This window comes from Schistocerca nitens, chromosome 2, assembly GCF_023898315.1.
Source record: "Schistocerca nitens isolate TAMUIC-IGC-003100 chromosome 2, iqSchNite1.1, whole genome shotgun sequence".
In the NCBI taxonomy this organism is placed as follows: Eukaryota; Metazoa; Arthropoda; class Insecta; order Orthoptera; family Acrididae; genus Schistocerca; species Schistocerca nitens.
In genome coordinates, this window is record NC_064615.1 from 118,707,985 (window position 1) to 118,723,234 (window position 15,250).

Sequence of the window (15,250 nt, forward strand, 5' to 3'; positions counted from 1 at the left end):
GCCAGGGTAGTTGACTTACACCTTCTAGAGCACGTTGGGTGGCACGGGATACATGCGGACGTGCATTGTCCTGTTGGAACAGCAAGTTCCCTTGCCGGTCTAGGAATGGTAGAACGATGGGTTCGATGACGGTTTGGATGTACCGTGCACTATTCAGTGTCCCCTCGACGATCACCAGTGGTGTACGGCCAGTGTAGGAGATCGCTCCCCACACCATGATGCCGGGTGTTGGCCCTGTGTGCCTCGGTCGTATGCAGTCCTGATTGTGGCGCTCACCTGCACGGCGCCAAACACGCATACGACCATCATTGGCACCAAGGCAGAAGCGACTCTCATCACTGAAGACGACACGTCTCCATTCGTCCCTCCATTCACGCCTGTCGCGACACCACTGGAGGCGGGCTGCACGATGTTGGGGTGTGAGCGGAAGACGGCCTAACGGTGTGCGGGACCGTAGCCCAGCTTCATGGAGACGGTTGCGAATGGTCCTCGCCAATACCCCAGGAGCAACAGTGTCCCTAATTTGCTGGGAAGTGGCGGTGCGGTCCCCTACGGCACTGCGTAGGATCCTACGGTCTTGGCGTGCATCCGTGCGTCGCTGCGGTCCGGTCCCAGGTCGACGGGCACGTGCACCTTCCGCCGACCACTGGCGACAACATCGATGTACTGTGGAGACCTCACGCCCCACGTGTTGAGCAATTCGGCGGTACGTCCACCCGGCCTCCCGCATGCCCACTATACGCCCTCGCTCAAAGTCCGTCAACTGCACATACGGTTCACGTCCACGCTGTCGCGGCATGCTACCAGTGTTAAAGACTGCGATGGAGCTCCGTATGCCACGGCAAACTGGCTGACACTGACGGCGGCGGTGCACAAATGCTGCGCAGCTAGCGCCATTCGACGGCCAACACCGCGGTTCCTGGTGTGTCCGCTGTGCCGTGCGTGTGATCATTGCTTGTACAGCCCTCTCGCAGTGTCCGGAGCAAGTATGGTGGGTCTGACACACCGGTGTCAATGTGTTCTTTTTTCCATTTCCAGGAGTGTATATTTATTAAACTGCTAGGCATGCATATTTACAAATCTCTCAAGTTTACATTACTCAAGCACTGTATGTCCTCCACCAGTGACACAAACAATATCACTATCACAATGATATTCGAATTCCTCCTGTACTCAGGTACACTGCTGCTCTAGGAAGTCAGTGCAAATGGATCATATAACCCACTACAAAAAAAATCATACTACCAATGAAAGTATCATAAATTTTAATTTTTGATTCTCTGCCCACCTATTACCATCTCAGCCTATGCCTGTAGGACTAATTGGCCTATGTTTCATAGTCACAATAAAATTAAAACTATTTATTGATGCTAGAACTGTTTGTACTTGTGTTGATGAATCTATTCACTGTCACTGACTTCAATATAACCATCTGTTATAGTTGGAAGCTTATCAACTTCATCTACATCCTTCAACAGGTAAAGATGAGTAGGGGTCATTGTTTCAATCACAGACTTAGTCGCCTTTAGCTGCAATGTAGTGCAGCAGCCGTTGGACCATTTGGCACACTGTGACGCCAGGAGAGTTCCATTCATTGTAGACATAGACAGCCAGTTCCTTAACTTTGTTTTCATTCTGTGTATCTTGCTGAAAACAAAAATTTAAAAAGGAAATACTTTTAAAAAAATAATATTGAAAATTTTGGTTTTGGGAAGTCTTGCATATCACATTTCCTCATTCACTTAATAATCTCACTAGTTGCCGATAAGGATGGTAACAGTAACAACCAAACAGCTTACAATCTTCTGGCAGTAACAATTTTTCTCTCACCTGAATACTTGCTTGCATCTGTGGAATAGTACTGCCAGGGCAGTCAGCTAAAGCACCATACAAATGCACACCATCGCTGGATGAGATTTTTCCAACCTGAAAATTATATACACTGTCCATTAATTAGATTTGTATTTGTGTACATTTAATGCATGGGACAACAATTTTCTCTTCATATATGGATTCAAACTGAAATTATTTTAGAAGCTCATATATAGCATATTATTACCAAAACTGAATGTACCTTATGGTAAAATCTATCAGGTTCAGATTTTCAGGTAATTCAACTCGTGATACAAGATCTGATAGTGTTGAAGTAGGTGTAACTTCTCTCTATATGAGACAAGGCTCTTTTCGGAGATAACACAGATAAATGTTTTAGTTGAGGGTCTTTAAATTTAAACCACATATGATCTCCTTTACATCTATGAATTAAGAAGTTATGGCATCTCTCCCTATATTCCCTTAGAAGATGAGTCACGGCCAAAACATTCTTTGACTTCATTGCGTCCAGAAGTTCTACACCTAAATACATGTTGTTAATGTCCAAAAAATTAGGAGATTCTTTGTAAACATAATTCAGTCTCATGTAGGTTAGCAAAATGTTTCTAAAAGATGTTTGCATTTGTTTCTGTAATTGGAGGTACTAGTGAAATTTCAACCCAATTGGAAAAAAATTACAAGGGTCTGAAAATTTGTTTCGTAACATGTCTTGGCATGCTGAATTAAGTGGATAAATCCAATTTGCTACAAAAATTTTTTCATACTTCTGAATTTTTGAATTTTGAAAAATCATTATTTTTTCAAACCCATGTGTGGAGTGCTTGCTTATCATGGAAGTTGAAGTATAGTTAGTTTTCCAGCACTGGGTAGACATGGACAGTACAGAAATTTAATTGAAACATTAACCGTCACAAATGTGTCTATATATGTGTTCAATCTGTACATACATCTGTAATTGTGTATATATATGTGTCTAATCTATACGTACATGTGAAATCAACGTGAATATATATGTGTAACTATAATTTACATTTTTTGCAGTTTCTAGACTAGAATATTTACATTCTCAGCAGACTCAGTAGTGAACTGGAATTCAGTCTCATGCAGGTTAGCAAAATGTCTCTAAAAGATTTTTGCATTTGTTTCTTTAAGGATAGATACTGGTGAAATTTCAACTCAATTGGGAAAAAATCACAGGGGGCTGAAAATTTGTTTCATAACATATTGTGGCATGCTGAATAGAGTGGATAAATCCAATTTGCTTAAAAAAAATTTTCATTCTTTTGCATTTTTGAGTTTTGAAAAAAATCATTATTTTTTCAAACCCATGTGTGGGGTTGTTGGTTATCACGGAATGTATACACAAAATAATTTTGAGCCAAAAATGTTAAAATCTGACAATGGAGTAAAATTTTTTTTATTGTGACCACTTTTTTTTTTTAATGTAGTTGAAGTATAGTTAGTTTTCCGACACTGGATAGCTATGGACAGTACAGAAATTTAACTGAAACATTCACTGATACAAATGTGTCTATATATGTGTAGAATCTGTAGATACATCTGTAATTGTGTATGTATATGTGTCTAATCTGCTACAGAAGAATGCTGAAGATTAAATGGGTAGATCATATAACTAATGAGGAGGTATTGAATAGGATTGGGGAGAAGAGGAGTTTGTAGCACAACTTGACAAGAAGAAGGGATTGGTTGGTAGGACATGTTCTGAGACATCAAGGGATCACTAATTTAGTATTGGAGGGCAGGTTGGTTGGTTTGTGGGATTAAAGGGACCAGACTGCAACGGTCATCGGTCCCATTGGAGGGCAGTGTGGAGGGTAAAAATCGTAGAGGGAGACCAAGAGATGAATACACTCAACAGATTCAGAAGGATGTAGGCTGCAGTAGGTACTGGGAGATGAAGAAGCTTGCACAGGATAGAGTAGCATGGAGAGCTGCAACAAACCAGTCTCAGGACTGAAGACCACAACAACAATAATGTGTCTAATCTATATGTACATCTGAAATCAATGTAAATATATGTGTGTAACTATAATTCACATTTTTTGCAGTTTCCAGACAAGCAGATATTCATTCTTGGCAGACTCCGTTGTGAACTGGAAAGTAAATATTTATAATGGTTTCAGATCTAGGATGGGTGGCGGCAGTGTATGGGGTTCTTAGGGAGAGCAAGTGATCAACATTCGAACACAATCCAGTTACTTTACGTAACTTCATTCATACCACAATACATACGTACATACACTGTAGCAGTAATGACCTTGCAGGTTACCAACTAGTGCAATGCAGAATCCCGGCGACTGATGACAGCATGACACCTGGTGCCAGAAAAGACTCACATTTATTTCACATGGCCAGTTTTACCCACATTTTAGCCGTGGCCGACGACCCGCCCATGCACGTGCAGCGGAGTCATTAATGTGCTTTCTGCATTATAGGGTATTAGGGTATAGGGTATTATAGTGAAGAAGAGATGTAAAAATGTGAAAAGCAAAGAAAACAAAAGATCAGAAACAGTGGTGAAAGTGTCAATGAAAATATATTCTATGAGAAAAATATACATACACAAACAAAATTCGACAGTATTGTTAGAAATAGCACTGAGAAACATGATTTTGCTAGGACTAGCAATGACAAAAACACTGAAGGAAAGACAGATAAATCTGAGTATATGCTATTTGATTTATCATTGTTATCATCATTATTGTTGTTATTGTTGTGGTCTTCAGTCCTGAGCCTGGTTTGATGCAGCTCTCCATGCTACTCTATCCTGTGCAAGCTTCTTCATCTCCCAGTACCTACTGCAGCCTACATCCTTCTGAATCTGCTTAGTGTATTCATCTCTTGGTCTCCCTGTACAATTTTTACCCTCCACGCTGCTCTTCAGTACTAAATTGGTGATCCCTTGATGCCTCAGAACATGTCCTACCAACCAATCCCTTCTTCTTCTGGTCAAGTTGTGCCACAAACTCCTCTTCTCCCCAATTCTATTCAATATCTCCTCATTAGTTATGTGATCTACCCATCTAATCTTCAGCATTCTTCTGTAGCACCACATTTTGAAAGCTTCTATTCTCTTCTTGTCTAAACTATTTATCGTCCATGTTTCATTTCCATACATGGCTACACTCCATACAAATACTTTCAGAAACGACTTCCTGACACTTAAATCTATACTCGATGTTAACAAATTTCTCTTCTTCAGAAACGCTTTCCTTGCCATTGCCAGTCTACATTTTATATCCTCTCTACTTCGACCATCATCAGTAATTTTGCACCCCAAATAGCAAAACTCCTTTACTACTTTATGTGTCTCATTTCCTAATCTAATCCCCTCAGCATCACCTGACTTAATTCGACTACATTCCATTATCCTTGTTTTTGCCTTTGTTGATGTTCATCTTATACCCTCCTTTCAAGACACTGTCCATTCCGTTCAGCTGCTCTTCCAAGTCCTTTGCTGTCTCTGACAGAATTACAATGTCATCGGCGAACCTCAAAGTTTTTATTTCTTCTCCATGGATTTTAATACCTACTTCAAATTTTTCTTTTGTTTCCTTTACTGCTTGCTCAATATACATATTGAATAACATCGGGGAGAGGCTACAACCCTGTCTCACTCCCTTCCCAACCACTGCTTCCCTTTCATACCCCTCGACTCTTATAACTGCCATCTGATTTCTGTACAAATTTTAAATAGCCTTTTGCTCCCTGTATTTTACCCCTGTCACCTTCAGAATTTGAAAGAGAGTGCTCCAGTCAACATTGTCAAAAGCTTTCTCTAAGTCTACAAATGCTAGAAACGTAGGTTTGCCTTTCATTAATCTTTCTTCTAAGATAAGTCGTAGGGTCAGTATTGCCTCACGTGTTCCAACATTTCTACGGAATCCAAACTGATCTTCCCCGAGGTCAGCTTCTACCAGTTTTTCCATTCGTCTGTAAAGAATTCGCGTTAGTATTTTGCAGCAGTGACTTATTAAACTGATAGTTCGGTAATTTTCACATCTGTCAACACCTGCTTTCTTTGGTATTGGAATTATTATATTCGTCTTGAAGTCTGAGGGAATTTCACCTGTATCATACATCTTCCTCACCAGATGGTAGAGTTTTGTCAGGACTGGCTCTCCCAAGGCTGTCAGTAGTTCTAATGGAATATTTTCTACTCCCAGGGCCTTGTTTCGCCTTAAGTCTTTCAGTGCTCTTTCAAACTCTTGATGCAGTATCATATCTCCCATTTCATGTTCATCTATCTCCTATTCCATTTCCATAATACTGTCCTCAAGAACATCGCCCCTGTATAGACCCTCTGTATACTCCTTCCACCATTCTGCTTTTCCTTCTTTGCTTAGAACTGGGTTTCCATCTGAGCTCTTGATATTCATGCAAGTGGTTCTCTTTTCTCCAAAGGTCTCTTCAATTTTCCTGTAGGCAGTATCTATTTTACCCCTTGTGAGGTAAGCCTCTACATCCTTAAGCCTCTAGCCATCCCTGCTTAGCCATTTTGCACTTCCTGTCGATCTCATTTTTGAGACATTTGTATTCCTTTTTGACTGCTTCATTTACTGCATTTTTGTTAAATTCAGTATCCCTTCTGTTACCCAAGGATTTCTACTAGCCGTCATCTTTTACCTACTTGATCCTCTGCTGCCTTCACTATTTAATTCCTCAAAGCTACCCATTCTTCTTCTACTGTATTTCTTTCCCCCATTCCTGTCAATTGTTCCCTTAAGCTCTCCCTGAAACTCTGTACAGCCTCTGGTTCTTTCAGTTTATCCAGGCCCCATCTCCTTAAATTCCCACCTTTTTGCAGTTTCTTCAGTTTTAATCTACAGTTCATAACCATTATTACAAAAAACAAAGTGGGCTGATTGTGACCAAAGTACCTTGAGTTTTGAGTTAGATCTAACATGTTCAGAGTTTTTGCACAGAATCACACTAAAATGTTCGTTGTTGTTGTTGTGGTTGTTGTGGTCTTCAGTCCTGAGACTGGTTTGATGCAGCTCTCCATGCTACTCTATCCTGTGCAAGCTTCTTCATCTCCCAGTACCTACTGCAACCTACATCCTTCTGAATCTGCTTAGTGTATTCATCTCTTGGTCTCCCTCTACGATTTTTACCCTCCACGCTGCCCTCCAATGCTAAATTTGTGATCCCTTGATGCCTCAAAACATGTCCTACCAACCGATCCCTTCTTTTAGTCAAGTTGTGCCACAAACTTCTCTTCTCCCCAATCCTATTCAGTACCTCCTCATTAGTTACATGATCTACCTACCTTATCTTCAGCATTCTTCTGTAGCACCACATTTCGAAAGCTTCTATTCTCTTCTTGTCCAAACTAGTTATCGTCCATGTCTCACTTCCATACATGGCTACACTCCATACAAATACTTTCAGAAACGACTTCCTGACACCTACATCTATACTCGATGTTAACAAATTTCTCTTCTTCAGAAACGCTTTCCTTGCCATTGCCAGTCTACATTTTATATCCTCTCTACTTCGACCATCATCGGTTATTTTACTCCCTAAATAGCAAAACTCCTTTACTACTTTATGTGTCTCATTTCCTAATCTAATTCCCTCAGCATCACCTGACTTAATTCGACCACATTCCATTATCCTTGTTTTGCTTTTGTTGATGTTCATCTTATATCCTCCTTTCAAGACACTGTCCATTCCGTTCAACTGCTCTTCCAAGTCCTTTGCTGTCTCTGACAGAATTACAATGTCATCGGCGAACCTTAAAGTTTTTACTTCTTCTCCATGAATTTTAATACCTACTCCAAATTTTTCTTTTGTTTCCTTTACTGCTTGCTCAATATACAGATTGAATAACATCGGGGAGAGGCTACAACCCTGTCTCACTCCTTTCCCAACCACTGCTTCCCTTTCATGCCCCTTGACTTTTATAACTGCCATCTGGTTTCTGTACAAATTGTAAATAGCCTTTCGCTCCCTGTATTTTACCCCTGCCACCTTCAGAATTTGAAAGAGAGTATTCCAGTCAACATTGTCAAAAGCTTTCTCTAAGTCTACAAATGCTAGAAACGTAGGTTTGCCTTTTCTTAATCTTTCTTCCAAGATAAGTCGTAAGGTCAGTATTGCCTTACGTGTTCCAACATTTCTACGGAATCCAAACTGATCTTCCCCGAGGTCAGCTGCTACCAGTTTTTCCATTCGTCTGTAAAGAATTCGCGTTAGTATTTTGCAGCAGTGACTTATTAAACTGATAGTTCGGTAATTTTCACATCTGTCAACACCTGCTTTCTTTGGGATTGGAATTATTATATTCTTCTTGAAGTCTGAGGGTATTTCGCCTGTCTCGTACATCGCGCTCACCAGATAGTAGAGTTTTGTCAGGACTGGCTCTCCCGAGGCCATTAGTAGTTCTAATGGAATGTTGTCTACTCCCGGGGCCTTGTTTTGACTCAGGTCTTTCAGTGCACTGTCAAACTCTTCACGCAGTATCTTATCTCCCATTTCGTCTTCATCTACATCCTCTTCCATTTCCATAATATTGTCCTCAAGTACATCGCCCTTGTATAAACCCTCTATATACTCCTTCCACCTTTCTGCCTTCCCTTCTTTGCTTAGAACTGGGTTGCCATCTGAGCTCTTGATATTCATACAAGTGGTTCTCTTCTCTCCAAAGGTCTCTTTAATTTTCCTGTAGGCAGTATCTATCTTACCCCTAGTGAGACAAGCCTCTACATCCTTACATTTGTCCTCTAGCCATCCCTGCTTAGCCCTTTTGCACTTCCTGTCGATTTCATTTGTGAGACGTTTGTATTCCTTTTTGCCTGCTTCATTTACTGCATTTTTATATTTTCTCCTTTCATCAATTAAATTCAATATTTCTCCTGTTACCCAAGGATTTCTATTAGCCCTCGTCTTTTTACCTACTTGATCGTCTGCTGCCTTCACCACTTCATCCCTCAGAGCTACCCATTCTTCTTCTACTGTGTTTCTTTCCCCCATTCCTGTCAATTGTTCCCTTATGCTCTCCCTGAAACTCTCTACAACCTCTGGTTCTTTCAGTTTATCCAGGTCCCATCTCCTTAAATTCCCACCTTTTTGCAGTTTCTTCAGTTTCAATCTGCAGTTCATAACCAATAGATTGTGGTCAGAATCCACATCTGCCCCAGGAAATGTCTTACAATTTAAAACCTGGTTCCTAAATCTCTGTCTTACCATTATATAATCTATCTGAAACCTGTCAGTATCTCCAGGCTTCTTCCATGTATACAGCCTCCTTTCATGATTCTTGAACCAAGTGTTAGCTATGATTAAGTTATGCTCTGTGCAAAATTCTACAAGGCGGCTTCCTCTTTCATTCCTTCCCCCCAATCCATATTCACCTACTATGTTTCCTTCTCTTCCTTTTCCTACTGATGAATTCCAGTCACCCATGACTATTAAATTTTCGTCTCCCTTCACTACCTGAATAATTTCTTTTATCTCGTCATACATTTCATCTATTTCTTCATCATCTGCAGAGCTAGTTGGTATATAAACTTGTACTACTGTAGTAGGCATGGGCATTGTGTCTATCTTGGCCACAGTAATGCGTTCACTATGCTGTTTGTAGTAGCTAACCCGAACTCCTATTTTTTTATTCATTATTAAACCTACTCCTGCATTACCCATATTTGATTTTGTATTTATAACCCTGTAATCACCTGACCAAAAGTCTTGTTACTCCTGCAACCGAACTTCACTATTTCCCACTATATCTAACTTTAACCTATCCATTTCCCTTTTCAAATTTTCTAACCTACCTGCCCGATTAAGTGATCTGACATTCCACGCTCCGATCCGTAGAACACCAGTTTTCTTTCTCCTGATAACAACGTCCTCTTGAGTAGTCCCCGCCCGGAGATCCAAATGGGGGACTATTTTACCTCCGGAATATTTTACCCAAGAGGACGCCATCATCATTTAATCATACAGTAAAGCTGCATGTCCTCGGGAAAAATTACGGCTGTAGTTTCCCCTTGCTTTCAGCCGTTCACAGTACCAGCACAGCAAGGCCGTTTTGGTTAATGTTACAAGGCCAGATCAGTCAATCATCCAGACTGTTGGCCCTGCAACTACTGAAAAGGCTGCTGCCCCTCTTCAGGAACCACATGTTTGTCTGGCCTCTCAACAGATACCCCTCCATTGTGGTTGCACCTACGGTACGGCCATCTGTATCGCTGAGGCACGCAAGCCTCCCCACCAACGGCAAGGTCCATGGTTCATGGGGGGTTCGTATTGCAAATTTATCTACCAAATCACATATTTATACATTGAAGCCATGTTTCAAACAAAATACAAGCACAGCTTCCTTTGCCGTAAATACATGTCTGTGCTTGCCATTTATGTACACAGGAAGAGGATATTTGAGAATTCAACATTTCGTGATGATTATGAATATGTGATCTTTCTCCTGTGATACTTTTCAAGAACATGTGCAACAAGTAGAAACTGCTGCTGATGAATCTACGAAGGTAATTTTTGATGAATGTTGGGTAATAGGAAAATATATGTATAAAAAGTGAGAACTGGATTGCAAGGTTACTGAAAGTGACTCTAATGAAGATTCAGAATTGTATTTTGAGAATGAGCTTACTCAAATAATCTCGAGGAAAATGCAAAATGATTCTGATTGTGAGCTTATTGATTATGATTGTGAAGACAATTTGCACATGGATTCTGAGTGTGAGCTCAGAGATAATAATATTGCCAATAATGATGTAATACTGCAAAGTTTTTAGATTGTAAAATAGATTTCGGTGTGAGTTGCGATGATTCATGGCCAACTAGAAGTTTTTGATCAAAAGTTGGTTTTGGCAGTGTTATTGATTTGTTCACAGGATACATAATTGATTTTGATATTGTAACAAAGTTTAGTCAAACTTTACACCAACTCAATTAGGTGAAGATTCACCGGAATTTCATTTTTGCTTGGAAGGGCATGCCGATCAATGTTCCATGATACATTTGGGATCCTCTGGTGCAATGGAACCAACGATTGATGAAAATATATGGAAACAATCTGAAAGCTACGGATTTTGATATGCCAAAATGCTTTCAGATGGTGTTTCAAACTGCCTCACTGAATATTTAGGGAGATAATCATGAAATACAAAAAATATAACTGTAACGTCTCCTTCTCTACAGATAACAGTTTAAAAAGAAATCTTGTACATTCAGTAGAGATTGCCAGTGATTAGTTTTCCAATTCAGGTGTTTACAAACTAATCTGTAATAACTGTCCTTCATATTATATTGGTCAAACAGGCAAAGCTGTGAAAACAAGATATAAAGAACACCTATTAGGTAAAAAAGGAGCGAATATACACAGCTCTACTTTTGCTGAACACCTCTTGATAGCCAGCCAAACGCCTAAACAGTTAGAAGACACGGTTATCCTACACAGACAAGTCAAAGGGCGTAGACTAGATCTGTGGGAAGAGTTACAAATTTTTAAACATCTAAGCTCAAAGACGGTAATATACTGAACGACCAGTTGAACCTTGCTTGTAGACAATTTTTCGAAGGCTTTAAACCTGTACTGTTTATGGTATAACATTAATGCTGGTAACCTCAGTGGTCTATTTTCTCAGGAAGCTATGATGCACTTTCAAATCTTTAAGCTCACTACCCTTTATGTAATGTGGTTTTCTCACGATGTATGGCTGCCACTACATGGGCCCTTATGTGATTTTGTATGGCTTTATAACGTTGGTTCCCTGCGAATGTGTATTAACTGGATTGTGGACCAGGGTTCGTAATTCTGTCTTAAGAGCCATTATTGTCAATTTTAAAGTTCTGACATATATACCGTTTGTGGGCTTCACTAATATAGTAATGTAATTTTTATATTTTGGCTGTATATGCCACTGTGCGTAACTCTCGCGGTGTAAGCGCCACCTGTCTTTTTGATGTATAACTACATTAATTGTACCAAGGCTCCCATAGTGTTATAACAGGAGTGTTAAACGCTTTCCTTCTTTTTATTGTTACTTTATCTAAGGACATTAATAATACTGATAATTTACATGTTGCTTTTGTACGCCAATTGGCACATGGTTTGCGCCATGAGCGCCACCTGCCCTGGCCGCAGAGTAACTACGCTGGCCGATTACAATCAGTCGGTTGTGAGCTCTGCAACATCCATGTACTAATTTATATTTACGTGACAAACCCTATTTCTAGGGCTATATTTTAATTTTGACAAATGGATCTATGCCGACATTTATAAAAACGGCGATGGTACATTAGTCCATACTAATGTAAAATTGTAAGTACCAGTCGTCGTTCTCATATTTTTGTAATGCAAGAGCTCTCTAATTTGTGTTAAAATCTATTCTTGACTTAAGTTTCATACCTTCCTAATGTAAGCTATGATGTTCATTGTCCTTAAGGCCACCTTCTGAAGAAGACAAATTTAAATTTGTTGAAACCTAGGTAAAGAATTCTTTATCCATTGCAACTGGTCGGCTGTTTATAATTTTATTACGTGGAACCGTTGCTGTTGTGCAGCTATGTTTAAAATATATTTACAATTCATACTTTTTGAAGGGTCTATGCAGGTATAACACAGATTGTGAAAGAAGCAGAAACAGCCAGGACAACTGAAGAATACTACAATAAAAGAACCTGCAAAATGTTACAAAAAAAGCCGTATATAGAAATGTGAAAGAAGCTGAAAAGTTGCTTTGGGTGGCAATGGCCATGGACAGCTGAAGAATACTACAATAAAAGAACTTGCAAAATATTACAAAAAAGCAATATATAGAAATAAAAGTGATGTAAAGGTGTGTATAAACATACTTTTCGATATGATAGACATTTTACAGCTACAATACTGTCAAATAATTTATTTTTAGAGAATATGAAAAATGCAATATATGCATCAATATATCACTGCGCTTCTACTGAAAAAAATCCTCAACATTCTTACTGCCCGAAAGGAAAGTTATCATGGTGTTTTTGTCGTCAGCATTGGCAAGAGAAATTGATCCTGGATTTCATGCATCTAATATAAAAACACCAATAAATCAACTTTGTTTCGATAAAATACTGCTTCTTTATACCTGCTTGCCTGACGAATCACTACTAACATGATAGGCTTGATGTCTACAACAAAATGCTAATGAGAATTTACACAGCAATGTATGGAGTAGGTGTCCCAAAGACACATATGTTTCTGCAGTGAGAGTAAATGTAGTGGATTGTATCAGTGTTTGTGAATATACTATTTCCGCAACCTAAGTTGACATTGCTGAGGGTTGTGACCATAAAAGGGAAATGCCTTTACAGCCGCTTAATAATGTTAGCTCTCACAGAGTTATTTCAGAAATAATGACATAAGTAGGGCTCTAATATGCTTATCAAACAGCACAGGCATCAGTAAAAAAGGACAAACTAGCATTGCCTCAAGCTGAATTGAAAAGAGAGAGAGAGAGAGAGAGAGAGAGAGAGATTGATTCACACTCACTTTAGTTTCTTTGAAAAAAATGAAAATGGCTCAAAATGAGAAAATGCTACTTCTCCATCAGTTTTAAACATTTTTGGCTCAAACTTTCTTTGTGAATACATTCTGTGATAATTAAAAACTCCACGTATGGGTTTGAGAAAATAATGAATTTTCTCAAAACTCAAAAACTGAAAAGTAAAAAAATGTTTGTTTAGAAAATTGGATTTACCTACTTAATTCAGTGTGCCAACATAAGTTATGAAACAAATTTTTAGCCACCTGCGATTTTTTTGCAATCAGGTGGCAATTTCACCCGTAACTTCCTTTAAGTCTAGCACTACAGCTTTTAATGATTGGAAGCAAGCATTCATTGCATTAAATTTGGGCAAAATCCACTTCAGAACTTGAAAATACTATTTAATAAATGGATCATGGAGCCCACTGCTCAATGAAAAATAACGGTAATGCATCCCACTGTTCCAACATTTTCTTTACAACATAAAAAGTGAAAGCCAATGAGTCTGTGCTAGATACAGTATTTTATATACTTCAAGCTGCATATATTTTTGAAATTGTGATAGCTAATATTGCCATTTTCAGGTTAGTTTTAAGTTATTATGTATATCTCTTGCAAGTTCCTCACAGCGACTAAGGAAGTGCCTTTCAACCAAAATTACCACACACGTGAATTGAACAACAAATTCATTTTGTTAATAGAATACAGGAAGAAACTGTACTATTTTTAACATACCTGTCAAATTGTCACTTGTATTAAATACAAAGTTTGTTTGTTGAGTGTTGCCATGCCTTTAAACAAAAACTTTGCAAAAGTTGTGCATGATTTTTCAGTGAACCACTCATTTTATCAATTTGCTTTCTTGACGGCATGTGTTTCTTTAATACAGTTAGAGTAGCTACTACAGAATCATTACAATGTTTGCCTTTTGCCTTACAGCAGTTATTACCTTACAGCAATTATTAAGCTCTTCTGCTATCCATGAATGAAATGCTAGGTCCTCCTCCCACGCAGTGCAATTGTTGAAGCCTGCGCTGGGCTTTCTCACTTTTTAGCAACCCACCTCTTTACATCTTCTTTTCCTTTGTCTTAGAAACATGCACATCTCTTCATCACTACTTGACATTACAACCACTCAATAAATTACACAAATTACTTCCAATCAACAAATTACAAAATTAACACAAAATGTTAATGTTATATGTTGTTTGACAAGGCATGCTATGTACTGAACCAGAGAACAAAGAGCTGAGAATGATTATTAAACAGGTCACAGCATAGCTGCCGGTATAACCACGTGTAATGAGAAATCATACACTACAGGAAGCACCTGGTCAAAATCCATTGCTGGTTACATAATTAAGTATTAATCCAATCTGTAATGGACACACAATGCTGAAATGTACCTTACTTCACAACAAGGTCCCTATGAGGTGCATGTATTGAAGACTAAATAATCTTAACATGAGCATAGTTCACTGTTGTGCATGTGCTTGTTTTGTAACGGTTTCTCACTGAGAAATACCCAGATTATCATATTTTCATGTATATTCCTTCACTTAGGATCATACATTGTACAGAACTTGAAGTTATGGTACATGTCTATCATACAACTAACAACCCTGCTTGGGTAGGAGGGTAAGCATGTCCATCGTCACTGACATCATGGCAGCACAAATTAGATTCTTCAACTCTTCTAGATTTTTTTCCTCTGGAGAACTAGGTGTTGTGTTGTCCTTACATTCATAGTGTCATAACTGACATTCCACTACTGAGATGGCTGTAAAAAAAAGAAAAAAAAGGGGGAGAGGAAGAAGGTAAGAAGTTACAAAGTGTTAAATATGGTGACTTTGGAGGCCAGCTGACAAATGTTAAGTTGCTGAAGGGTGCCCCATCTTACTGCAAAATGAAGTTGTCCT

The 15,250-nt window shown here is 39.0% G+C and overlaps 1 protein-coding gene across 1 annotated transcript in view; it reads right to left on the minus strand.

The window, feature by feature from the left end:
- Window positions 1-1,116: 1,116 nt before the first annotated feature.
- Window positions 1,117-15,250, minus strand: part of LOC126235797 (leucine-rich repeat protein SHOC-2-like) — a 122,564-nt gene continuing 108,430 nt past the window's right edge. Inside the window, exons 6-7 of the transcript XR_007544813.1 lie at window positions 1,831-1,926; window positions 1,117-1,647 (exon numbers count right to left, since the gene is read on the minus strand). The gene's annotated coding sequence lies outside the window, so the exon portion shown is untranslated. The remainder of the gene's footprint in view (window positions 1,648-1,830; window positions 1,927-15,250) is intronic.